Source organism: Canis aureus, chromosome X (genome assembly GCF_053574225.1).
Source record: "Canis aureus isolate CA01 chromosome X, VMU_Caureus_v.1.0, whole genome shotgun sequence".
Classification (NCBI taxonomy): Eukaryota; Metazoa; Chordata; class Mammalia; order Carnivora; family Canidae; genus Canis; species Canis aureus.
Genome location: NC_135649.1, coordinates 68,814,526 through 68,816,079, shown reverse-complemented (window position 1 = coordinate 68,816,079; position 1,554 = coordinate 68,814,526).

Here is a 1,554-nt window from a genome sequence, read left to right as displayed (position 1 = left end):
GGGAGTGTGTGAGTTCTGCATGGTGGGGAAGGGCAGGCTCTGAGGAGAGTGCTGGGGGCTGGACCAACCAGTCAGAGCCTTTGTTCTGTTCTGTTCCAATCAGCTCTCCTGTTTACCTTCCATCCCACCAATTTCTAGATTCCAATTGGATTGCTACTCTCTTCTCCCTTCTTCAACCTGACAACATATTATATAGGTTGGGGCCCTTAGTTTCTTAAGAAGGGCAGCTTACCTTCTCAGCTAGATGTTGGGGGTTCTTTGTAGCTTCTCTCCATGAGGGATAGACCACTAGGGTGGGGGAGGGGCTGATAGGCCAGAGGGGAAAAAATCAGTGGAACCTGATTTTTCTGCCCCCCACTCCCTGTGCTGCTGGGTTTTGAACAAGCTTCCAGGGTGGAGGGTGTGACTGGCACTGCCTACCCTTTTGGCCAACTCCTGCGCTCCCTGTCATATACCAAGCAGCATCCTAGAGAACTTCTCCCAAGAGTCACATTTCTGGGATGAACTGGGATGAAAAATTGCCCTCCATTGGCATGTGTCACCATTGAATTGGTGGTGGAAGGAAGGTATGGTTCTGAGAGGAAGAGAGACCCAGGAAAAGGAAGGACCCTTTTCTCTCTTTGCTCTGTTGCTGGAAACTGTTTTCACCTGACCCACCTTGGCAGTTACCCAGGATGACTGTTGATCCCTCCCATTTTACAGTAGAGAAAACTCAAAACTGTTGCTCCAGAGTCACATTTGGAACTGTGGCGGGGTCATTTGCAGCCCCTTTGCCTTCAGGTTTGAGGCAGTACATAAAGGCTATTCAGGAGAGTCAACTGGTGTACTACAAAGGAGTCTTCTGGTATGTCCAGCTGGGGCTTGAAGAGGACCAACCTCAGCCTTGTTGGTGGGTGGTACCGGATGATTTGACAACTTCAGGGTAACATCCAAGCCATAGTCACACTGGGTCACTGGCAAGTGTCACATGTGCTGGTAAAACCGAGGATCAGCCATCAATACCCAAACACCAGAAAATAAAAAATAAAAATAAATAAAATCCCCCTTTGAGGTCCAGAACGCCCTTGCTCATATGGGACTTACCAAGTTTCAGAGTTGTGTTCACAAGGAACAGATCTCCCCAGACAGGGTCAAGGCAGATGTGACCAAAGCTTGCTTCTGATCTGTTCTATCCAGACAAAAACATTCTGATGAGCTACAGGGTTAGGGGCTCAGCTGAGATAAGGGACACTCAGGGGGACTTACAGTGGTGGTGGTGGGGGCTAAATGAATGGGACAGGTGCACCATATACAGAAACATGAGACATAAAGCTGGATCTGGAGGGGAGAGCCTGAAATGGTGGGACAACTGGCGTGCTGTCTGACATGCCCCAACAGAAGCAGCAGAAAGGAACAACCGTTGACTTTTGGGAGAGTGACAGGACGAGAGCAAAGTACCCCTACCCCTCCACTGGTTGCTGCTTGCCTTGTGCGGGTGCTGAGGAGGGGAGAAGCAAGGGATGCTGAGCAAGGTGGAGGCTTGTCTTCTGTAGAGTATGACTGCGGGCTCTTGCA